This window comes from Ovis aries, chromosome X (genome assembly GCF_016772045.2).
Source record: "Ovis aries strain OAR_USU_Benz2616 breed Rambouillet chromosome X, ARS-UI_Ramb_v3.0, whole genome shotgun sequence".
Taxonomy (NCBI): Eukaryota; Metazoa; Chordata; class Mammalia; order Artiodactyla; family Bovidae; genus Ovis; species Ovis aries.
In genome coordinates this window covers 64,591,151-64,602,561 of record NC_056080.1, presented here as the reverse complement: position 1 = coordinate 64,602,561, position 11,411 = coordinate 64,591,151, and the positions used below count along the sequence as shown (strand labels likewise).

Here is an 11,411-nt window from a genome sequence, read left to right as displayed (position 1 = left end):
CTCACATCAGCCCTCAGGGAGCCCAGAGTATTTTTCTTTTTGTTTAAAGATGTGGGAATTGGGAAGCACAAGATTTCTGCCATTTCCAACACCTGGCCTGATCAAAGCCTTCTTCTGGGTATGTGGATTGCCTTAGTACTGTGAGAATTTTAGGGATGGCTTTTTAGGGTCGATACTTTTCCAGGAAGATAGGCTGCCTTGTGTTGTCTAAGAGACTTGGTGTTTTACCTATCACATGGGGCTGTGGGCAGGCCTAGGAGAAAAGAAACTCTAAACCTTAAAAGGCTAGGAATGCAGGGCCCAGGGAGATAGGGGAACAGACCAATGAAAGCACTTAGCAACATCCAAAGACCAATGGTGGATGAGCCCCACTGTTTCCATGAGGCAGCCTTGATTATCATTGGCTATGAACAAGAAACTGTCTCCCTGGACTGGGAACAGGGAGGTGGGGTCTGCAGCTCTCTTTAGGTACTTATACCTGTCCATGGAGGGGGGCTTAAGAAAGCTAGGGGAGCTCCCACTCAGACCTTGGCATCCATAAGTTCTCAGTCATATTAAAACAAACAAACACACTAAAGCAGTTTTAGCAGACTTTTCTATTGCCAGGTCTGTAAAAATGCAAATTGTGTAGGCCATAGGCATGTGGTCTGTACATGATATAAAAAGGGATACATGGTCATCTTTAAACTCTGAATGAAGGAAAAGCTATTCATATGTCAGTCCCTGCCTGCCCCAGGCCTATCTCAGTCAGCAAGGATGATCAGCTCAAACTTGGCCCAGCTCTGGAATCAATGTGAACCCAGCCTGACAGGGCACTAGGAGGTTCCTCCTCAGCAAGCAGTATGAGGGGGCACTGCAAAAAGCACGTGCTGCCCTGGGCACTGCACCTAAGGCTGGGAATGAGCTGAGCCCCAGAGACCATGGGGGCCTCCCACCTCCCACTGCCCCTGTGCCCCCACCAGAAGGGGCTGGTTTCCTGACCAGCCATTGTGCCTGGGGCCAGTGTCCTTGATCTATCTGTCAGCTTCACCCCCTACCCAGGGAACCAGCTGTCTAGTCCCGAGTCTCAGTTGGCTGCTGGGGAGCCAGTTGGCAGGTTTGGCTCCTGCCAGGCCCTTCCTTCCCTCAATGTCCGAACTGTGCTTAGACCCCATGCCCTGTGTGGGCTTGTGGGATGGGTGAGTAGATTCCCACTGAATGCCAAGGCCTGCTCCCCACTAGATATTGCATTCTGTATCAAATCTGCCTTGAGTTTCCCCTACACTCTTTAGACATTGTACTCAGACTGATTATCATGCCCTGGCTGGGTTGTTTTTTATTTTCAGCACCTACTGTGTGCTAGAAGGGGCTTCCCAGATGGCTCAGTAGTAAAGAACCTGCCAGCCAATGCAGGAGACATAAGAGACGTGGGTTTGATCCCTGGGTCAGGAAGATCCCCTGGAGGAGAGCATGGTAACCCACTTTAGTATTTTGCCTAGAGAATCCCACAGACAGAGGAGCCTGGGGGGCTACAGTCCCTAAGGTTGTAGAGTCAGACATGACTGAAGCAACTTAGCATGCATGCACGCATGTGCTAGAAGCTGGGAAGGTTGCTGGATTCTAGTCGTCCCCGTCCCTCACCAGCCCCCCATCCAGAGCCAGCTCGGACCCTGATGGCCACAACATCGGAGTTTCTAGCCTGATCTATAGCCAGAGCCACCCCATTTAGGAAGTTTCCATGAACCATTCTCCTTATACAATCTGGAGAAGAGTTCTGTGGGGGCCCAAGCCACATTGGGATGGGGGTGGGAGGGGCCCACTGACAAGGATACTGCTTCTCACACTAAAGGGGGTTTGAGTCCTTGTTTAGGGAGCGGTACCTTCCCTTCCACTCAATGGGAGGGAGAGTTCCAAAACTGGGAGGGACTGGGATTCAGTCTGATGTCCTAAATCCTGGTCTCTTGCTGCGTTGGATGGGCCCCTGAGAGGGTAACAGGCAGGAAGGCCAGCGGTCTCCAAACGGAGGAAATAGTTTGCAAGTGTCAGACATTTTTTATCTCTTTCTGAAGCGGCAGGAGGAAACAAACTTCTGTTATATTTTTTCCCCTTCTCTATACAAATTTAAAAAGGTGTTTCTCTTAAAATTCTGTGTTGCCATAATGACACCTGGTCCCACCTGAACTTAACTTTTTTCAAACCTTGAGCTAACCAATGCATTTTTCTTATAGAAATATTTGTCTTAAGCTATGTTAATGTACTATGTATTTACCCTAGACTCTGTCTTCAAGTCGGTTCCACCTAAAGGCTCAGAACAGACTTGACAAACCAGTATGTTATACTCATACCTTGTTCTCCTAATCTATGTTAATGAAACTATATATTTGTATGGAAATTTGCCTTTTTTCAAGATTCAGGTCAATATTTTATGGCCGGGATGACTCACCTGGTGCCAATGTTATCTCAAAATGCATGTTGTGGGTGAGGGGCCTGGTGCCATTCCCTGAGTTTTGAGACATTTCCTTTCTTTAATTAGCAGACTGCTGCTGCTGCTGCTAAGTCGCTTCAGTCATGTCCGATTCTGAGAGACCCCACAGATGGCAGCCCACCAGGCTCCCCTGTCCCTGGGATTCTCCAGGCAAGAACACTGGAGTGGGCTGCCGTTGCTTTCTCCAGCAGACTACTAGTAGCTATACAATATCTGGCTAAAGAAAGAGGAGAGTGAAAAACTTGGCTTAAAGCTCAACATTCAGAAAACGAAGATTATGGCATCCGGTCCCATCACTTCATGGCAAACAGATGGGGAAACAGTGGAAACAGTGGCAGACTTTATTTTTCTGGGCTCCTAAATCACTGCAGATGGTGATTGCAGCTATGAAATTAAAAGACGCTTACTCCTTGGAAGAAAAGTTATGACCAACCTGGACAGCATATTAAAAAGCAGAGACATTACTTTGCCAACAAAGGTCCATCTAGTCAAGGCTATGGTTTTTCCAGTGGTCATGTATGGATGTGAGAGTTGGACCATAAAGAAAGCTGAGCACCGAAGAATTGATGCTTTTGAACTGTGGTGCTGGAGAAGACTCTTGAGAATCCCTTGGACTGCAAGGAGATCCAACCAGTCCATTCTAAAGGAGATCAGTCCTGGGTGTTCTTTGGAAGGAATGATGCTAAGGCTGAAACTCCAGTACTTGGGCCACCTCATGCGAAGAGTTGACTCATTGGAAAAGACTCTGATGCTGGGAGGGATTGGGGGCAGGAGGAGAAGAGGATGACAGAAGATGAGATGGCTGGATGGCATCACTGATTTGATGGACGTGAGTCTGAGTGAACTTTGGGAATTGCTGATGGACAGGGAGGCCTGGCCTGCTGCAATTCATGGTGTTGCAAAGAGTCGGACACGACTGAGCAACTGAACTGAACTAAGGAAATGTCATTGTCTATTCCCTCATGTGTTAAATGGGAACAGTAACATCTGCTTCATCAAGTTAGCACAAAGGTTACAAATAATACGCGGAGACTACCTTATAACCTGGAACATTCTTCAAAAATGGCATATATTAGTAACATAATTAATAATGTTTGGTATATGATTGACTCTGACACACAAAGTTTAACCTGGTTAAATTTGCAGAAGACTTCAAGCAGGATCTTCAGGGTGGAACTGTGTGTGGAGGAAAGTTATATTTTCTAGGAAACTGAATTTAGGAGAGTAAATGAGGTGACAGCGAACTGGCTATTTATTAGGTCTCATGGGGTGGAGTGCATGCTTGCCTCCCTCAAGCCAACTATGGGCATGCCAGTGGCAGCACCAAGCCCAACCTTCCTCTTTCTGCCCCACCACCTTGCATACCTAGCTCAGGCCTGGCACAAAGCAGATGCATGACAGGAGAGGGCAACCAGAGAATTCTTCACAGAAGAGACTCAGCTTGGGTCTGTGAGAGCTCTGAATTACATGGTTTCACTTGGTTCATTCATTCATCCGTTCACTTATGCAATAAAGCACCTTCCATGTCCAAGGCACACAGTAGGTCCACACCTTCAACTCAGGCCCAGTACTCTCTGCTCACTCTACAGAGTCCTTGCAACTCCTTCTTTGGGTTCAGGAACTGTCTTCTTGACTGGATACTCTGCTCAGCTTTGATTTTCAGCTTCTTCACAAGATTCTGCTTCTTAAATCCTCCTTGGGGCTCCTCTCATCACTGCTTACAAATAGGTGTGGTATATAGTTCCTACCCACTCTCCAGCTCCAGGTTATCCCACCCTGGCCTGGCCCTGACACCCCAGGCTCTTAATGACCTGCAAAAGGGTTTAGAATTGAGGAACAATTCACAGACAAAGAGAACAGAGCAACTGAGCCCTGCTCTCAGGGGAGATGTGGATGGGGGGCAGAGGAGGGCAAAGAAACAGTGAGGCCAGGAAGTCAGCTGGCCTCTCTTAGACTCCTACGGGGGGGGGGTGAACTGGGACCACTAATCTCTCACCAGAGCAGCATACTGGGCCACCCACCCTATTGCATCCCCACAGGAGCTTGAAGTCCACTGACTGGAGTTTCAGGCTTTTGTTTCAAAAACTAGTTCACTCTCCTGACCCTGTGCGTTGAACACATCCTAGATGTTTTCCTGCTGAAATAACACAGACTAGGGATCAAACAGACTGGGAGGGGAGAGAAGAACACCCAGGGGCAAGGCCTGATGGGATGGCTTCATCCATGATGAAGGCCTCCAGTCTCCCAAGCAAGGCCTCCAGTCTCCACTCCAGGTCAGCCTACCCCCTCTTACCTGAAAGAAAGCACTTGGGCTCTGTGGCAGCTGTATGCTTCCGTCAGGGCTGGCAAGACTCACAGAGGAGACCAGAAATGAGGGGTGAGGCGAAAAGAGAAGGCAAGCAGTGTCCTGCGTGGGCAGCTTCTGAGAGAAGTCCTCACCATGCCATTCTTGAACTCCTTTTGTTTTCCATCCTATCCCACCCCTAGCCTGCTGAGAATCACTAGCTGAGGGCCAGGAGCAGATGAGTAAATAAGCCAGACACTGTTTTCACCCAGAAAGGGAAAGAGGCAGGTGATATGAAATCCTCCTCCTATTTTTTTTTCTTCTCCAACTTCTTGAATATCATTTTATGCTGTCTGCTGTTTGAAAGCTGAGTTTGAAAGTCAGATGGACATACTTCTGCATCACCCAGGAGTGGGGCTACTTGTAGAGGGGAAGGATAGGGATCTGGCCCTGGTGTTTCTTCCCTGCTTCCTCTGCTCTCCATGTTATAGTCATGTCAGAGGCCATAAAGGACTGGCCAGTGGAGATGTTTTCATGGTGTAGCTTATACATTTGAAATCACTGTCAGCATTGAAAAGTGACAATATTTTACATTAAAAATATTAATTTCTGACATCTTAAAAAACTGGAAAATGTGGCAGCACTGGGCCAATAAATTCCAGATGACAATGAGTAGCAGAGCTCAGAAGCAGCAGTCCCCTTGGGACTTACTGTCCAGTTTCCCACCGTCCCCATACTTCCCTTTGGTGCTCCAGGCATGGAGGGCCACTTACCATGTTCATGCTAGTCTTTGTTTGTATATGACCTGTTCACTCACTTATATTAACTTCCTGGGTCCTTTCAGCACTTTAACTGAGATCTCTGATTTACATTGAACTACTTATTTCCAAAATATGCCTCCATGTTTGCCTTTATTCTACCCTCAGCATGGAATGCCCCCCCACAGCCTACCTAGAAAATGTCTACCCATCCTTTATGACCCAACTGAAGCCTCATCTCTGCTGTGAAGTTTTCCCTAACTTATGCAAGCAGAGCTGGGGATTTCCTCCTTTGAATTCTTGCGCTGAGGCCAATGCTACACAATCACCATTTACCTACTGGATGATAATTATGCATTTATATGTCTGGTTCTGCTACTAAACTGTGTGTTCCTTGAGACCAGAGACTACGGCTTCCTTATTCTTGAATCGCCAGCTCTGAGCAAGGGGCCTGGCACACAGGAGACTCTCAAATGCTTGTTGAATAAATTATGGAATGGCTGACTGAAGGGATGAAAAGGGAGTTAATAGGGTTCAGTCAACAGTCCAGTATTCATGGGCTTCCTTGGTGGCTCAGATGGTAAAGAATCCGCCTGCCGTGCAGGAACCCGGGTTCGATCCCTGGGTTGGGAAGATGCCCTGGAGGAGGGCATGGCAACCCACTCCAGTATCCTTGCCTGGAGAATCCCCATGGACAGAAGAGGCTGGCAGGTTACAGTCCATGAGGTCACAAAAAGTCAGACACAACTGAGCGACTAAGCACAGCACTGCACACTCAATATAGATACTGTCCTTTGATGGGGACCAGAGGCAAGTTGGGTGGTACCAGAGCAATTCTAGATTCCCTGAAGTCAATCTCATTTGGCCCCAACTGTTTGGTACTGAGCCTGCCACATTCTGAGTGCTTATGGACTAAAAGAATGGAGCTCATCTGACCAAGAAGAGTGACACCTAAACTTTAGTTTGGAGTTGGTGTTCCAGGGGCCACCTCACAACACTCTGGTTTAGAATCCTGCCTCCAGCACATCCCAGCTCTGAGACCCTGAACAAATGACTTAATCTTTCTGAGGTTCAACATCCAGACCAGAAAAAAAAAAAAAAAAGAAAATCATAATACTACATCATCACAGAGTAGGTATGAGGTGTAAACAAGATATCTCTAAGTCAAGTGACATGTTGCAGACAGTTAAAATGTTGGACCCTTTGTTGGTCTAGGTTAGTAAGGAGCATGTGCATGTGTAAGAATGAGTGGGTATGGTATATAACACATAGGACTGTGCAGATGCGATCTATGTTCCTATCCAGCTCCGATTCCATGAAATACTTCAAGAGAAGATTAGGACACATCCTGTGAAAGGAAGAATTCTACTACAGGATGGTTAACAAGACCTCCAAAGAGAGAGATAAGTTCAGTTCCTCCATCAAAGGCTGTTCAGAGGCACAACAGAACTCTGCCCCACCCACATCCCCATTTCCTAGTGCCCACAACACCCATACACTCAACCCATTTTGGCTGCCATTTTGGATGTTTCTTCATCTCTTTAATGAAAATGATTAACAACTGCTTGGAGGGCTAGGTGGGATTGTTAATGAGACTGGACACCTGAAGCACTTAACTTGGAGTTAGTATACAAAGCAGATGCTCAGTAAACCTTAAGCCATTTCCCTTCTGTGGGGCCACAGGACTGCAGACTAACCAAAAAAAATTATGGAAGAGAGAGGGACACTGAGGACATGTCATGTTGTACACTGAAAGGGGTGTACATGAAAGTGACAAGGACAGGAGGAATTTTAATAGGACCACAATGAGATGGGGTCAAGGGGTTGAGAATGATTGAAAAAAAATGCATGTGTGGGTCCTGAATATCCACAACAACTCCACACAGGATTCAGTCCACTGATATAACCAGCTCCTACCCAACCAAAATGGGTCACATTGTGCTTAACAGGCCTTTCTGGCATTTCCTATAGACACCATATGGGGATTACTGATTGGAAATGTAGCTGCCACTGAACTTTACTGAACTTGAAGTTGGAGACTTTTTTGAGAGCTTTAAAAGGCATTTCATAGTGTATTTATAATCAATGAAAAATGAGAAGAAATATAAATGTCTAACAAGTGGAGAACGGACAAATTGTGGTACAGCAATTATATGGAAGCTCCAATACTCTGGCCACCTGATGCAAAGAACTGACTCATTGGAAAAGCCCCTGATGCTGGGGAAGACTGAAGGCAGGAGGAGAAGGGGATGACAAAGGATGAGATGGTTGGATGGCATCACAGACTCGATGGACATGAGTTTGAGCAAGCACCGGGAGTTGGTGATGGACAGGGAAGTCTGGTGTGCTGCAGTCTATGGGGTTACAAAGAGTTGGACATGACTGAGTGACTGAGTTGAACTATATGGGATAGTATACAGCAATAAAAATGAATAAACTGCAACCCATGTATCAGCATGGATAAATCTCAAAAGCATAATTTATAAAAAGAAATTTGCAGAAGAATATGTATGCACAATATGATGCCATTTGTACAAAATTTAAAAACATGCATAAAACAATATATATATATATATATATATATGGATCATATGTATGTGGTGGAAGTATAAATATATGCATGGGAATTAGAGCCAATTTGGGATACTGACTTCCTCTAGGCCAGCATGGGGTGGGGCGTACAGCTGGATCTGTAATTAGCTGTTTCTTAGAAAAGATCTGAAGCAAATGTGGCAAAATGTTAAGACTTGACATTTTCCAGTCTACTTTGCTGTATAATTTTAAAAATCTGGAGCAATAAAGTGTTTCTGGCTGCCCCTGCTTTTATCCTTTTTGTTGAGGGCCAGATACAGACCAAGATCATTTAAGCCTTCACACAACCTTTACCTCATTTTACAAAGGAGGCACTTGAGGCTCAGACAGGGGAAATGGCTTGCCCAAAGACAAGAAGTATGATTAGGTCCGAGGTTCCCAAACCTCATCCTCATATCCTGCACCTGAAAGTATGAGTCCTATGCTGTCAAAGCAAACTGGGATTCTTTGAGCTTTCTGGTGGTCTGGATTCTTAAATGGGATTGATTACCATTTCTCAACCCTCCACCTTGTGGCAGAGAAGGCAATTCATGTCCAGCATCTTCCAGCCATCCACCTAGTGACAGAAGGTGGCCTAGGTAAGCCTTTTTTCACTGATGACACTAGTAGAGATTGAGTGAGAACCCCCTTGGCATTGGGCTGTCCAGAGAGTTGGTTGGGTGAGGTACTCTCTGCTTTGCAATCTTGGTATCTCTCACTGCTTACCAAGAACTTGGTGAGAGGCCTGGGGAAGCATCTTCTGCCACCACTGGGGATACTAGTAGGGATCAGGTGGGAGGCCCACAGGCATCTGGCCTAGGGAAGAGCTTTCTTCCTTCATAGGCCTGGTGTCTCCTATCCCCACACAGCAGTATCAGTCTTGGAGAACTGCATTCTATTTCCATGTGGAGCACCAATAAGGTGAACAAAAATACCAGAATAGTAGTGTAAAGGCTCTAAAAACTAAATTGTCATTGGAACCATGGCACACAGAGGTAGGCCAGGACCTACCTGTTAAACCTAAATAGAATGATTTCCCGCTAAAATACAAGATTGAAATAGGATCTAGAGTCTCCTAACATAATATTCAAAATGTCCAGGATGCATTAAAAAATTGCTTAGCATACCAAAAACTGGGAAAATCACAACATGAGTGAGAAAAGACAATCAGCATATGCTAACACCAAGATGAATCAGATGTTGGTATTACGAAGCAAGAATTTTAAAGTAGCCATCATAAAGTGCTTCAATAAATACTATTTAACTTTTTAAAATATGAAATTTCAACCAAAGTAACAAAAAAATACAAAAAGAACCCAAAGTAAATTATAGCACTCAAAAATACAATAATAAAAACGCACTGGTTAGGCTCAGTAGAAGAAATAATATGACAGAGGCAAGGATCTATGAACTTGAAGACAGAACAGCAGAAATTATACAATCTGACCAGCAGAGAGAAAATAGACTAAAAAGCATGAACAGAGCATCAGAGACATGGGACAGTGATAAAATATCTAAGATTTATATCATCAGAGCCCAAGAAGGCAAATAGAAATAAAGGGTGAAAACTCCCCAAATTTAGGCAAAGATATAAGCCTACAGATTCAAGGTGAGCAAACCCAGATGGGATAAACCCAAAGAAATTCACACCAAGACAAGTCAAATAAACTTCTGAAAACTAAAGAAGAAGAAAAAGATCTTGAAAGTAGTTAGAGAAAAACAATTACCCATAGTGCAAAAACAATCCAACTGACAGTAGAATTTTCATCAGAAACCATGGAGTTAAAAAAAAGAGTAGCACATTTTTCAAGTGCTAAAAGAAAAGAGCTGTCAACCTAGAATCCTATGTCCAATGAAAGTATCTTTTAGCAATGGAGGGGAAATCAAAACATTCTCAGAGAAAGAAAAACTAAGAGAATTTGTTATCAGGAGGCCTACCCTGAAAGAACAGCTAAACGAAAGTCTTTAAAGTCTTCCTTTAAATATAAAGGAAATGATTAAAGAAGGAATTTTGGAACATCAGGAAGGAAACATAGAGTAAGTGAAAATATGGGTAAATGTTGAACTTTCTCCTCTTAAATTTTCTAAATTATGTTTTATGGTTGAAACAAATTATAATACTGTCTGATGTAGTTCTAAATGAATCTAGAGGAAATAGTTAAGATAATTATAAATGGAGGCTAAAAAGGATATAAAGGGAGATAAGATTACTATATACTTCACTTGAACTGGTAAAATGACAATATCAGCAACTATGAAAAGATCTATATCTTATGAGATATCTATCTATATAGATATCTCTATCTATAAATGCCTTCAGCAATGTTATACAAAGAGATACACTTAAAGACATTTAGATACATCAGAATGGAATTCTAAAAAATGTTCAAGTAACCCACATGAAGACAGAAAAAGGAAATAGAAAACAAAAGATAAAGTGGCAGATTTAAACCCTAACATATTAATAATTCTGTTAAATATAAATGGTTTATATATTAAAGCTAAAATATAGAGATTAACAGAGTGGGCCAAAAAACATTATTCAACTATACATTGTTCACAAGAAACTTGCTTTAAACATAACAATATAGGTAAGTTGAAAGTAAGAAGATGGAAAAAGATATGTCATGCAAACATTAATTTTAGAAAGCAAGACAGACTATATTGATATCAGATAAAGTAGACTTTAGAGCAAAGAAAATTACTAGGGAAAAAGAAAGACATTACATAATGATGAATGGATAAATTTATCAGGAAGACAGCAATCTTAATTGTGAATGTATCAAGCAACAGAGCTGCAAAATACAAGAAGCAAAAACTAAAAGAGCTGAAAGGAGATCTAGATGAATCCACAATTATAATTGGGGACTTAAGCGCTCCATTTGCAATAACTGAAAGAACTACTTGACAAAATCAGAAGAATCCAGCAATCCATAGGATTTAATTGACATACACTGAACACTCCACCCAACAAGAGCAGAATACATATTTTTCCAAGCATTCATGGAACATTCACTAAGGTAAACCATATCCTAGACTATATATAAACAGATCCCAGTAAGTTAAAATGTTTGAAATCATATTGAGTGTATTCTCTGAGTATAATGGAATCAAACTACAAGTCGATAAAAAAACCCAATCAAACAAGAAAATCTCCACACACTTGGAAGTTAAACAACACACTTCTAAACAATCTGTGGGTCAAAAAGGAAGTTTCAAAAGAATTTAAAAATACATTGAACTGAATGAAAATTAAAACATAACCTTTCAAAATTTGTAGGATGCAACTAAAGCAGTGCTTAGAGGGAAATTTGTGGCATTAAATGCTTACCTT

General features: G+C 43.1%; 1 protein-coding gene across 1 annotated transcript in view; it reads right to left on the bottom strand.

The window, feature by feature from the left end:
• NHSL2 (NHS like 2) overlaps positions 1-11,411 on the bottom strand; it is a 295,495-nt gene that overhangs the window by 120,499 nt on the left and 163,585 nt on the right. The gene's annotated exons all lie outside the window — the stretch shown is intronic.